Below are 302 nucleotides of genomic sequence, written 5' to 3' on the forward strand. Positions count from 1 at the left end.
ATAAGAAAAGAAAATAAAAACAAACCGAATAAATAAAGGGAGGGGAGAACACCCCACTGGCCCAGCCGGCCACCCCCTGGCCCGGCCCAACCCCCTCGCTCCCTTATCCCCCCCGGTCGGCAGGAAACCCTAGCCGCACCCATTCGCCCCCCCGATCCCCTCCTCCTCCCTCCCCGCACCGATCTGGATCGGCTCCGCCCGATCCCGTCGCCCCCCGACGCCGGCGACCGACCCGCCGCCCCGACCTCACCTCGTCCCCTCCTCCCCGACCGGCCGCGCAGGGCGCAAGGCCCCTCGTCGCC

The sequence above is a fragment of the Triticum dicoccoides genome, chromosome 1A (genome assembly GCF_002162155.2).
Source record: "Triticum dicoccoides isolate Atlit2015 ecotype Zavitan chromosome 1A, WEW_v2.0, whole genome shotgun sequence".
In the NCBI taxonomy this organism is placed as follows: Eukaryota; Viridiplantae; Streptophyta; class Magnoliopsida; order Poales; family Poaceae; genus Triticum; species Triticum dicoccoides.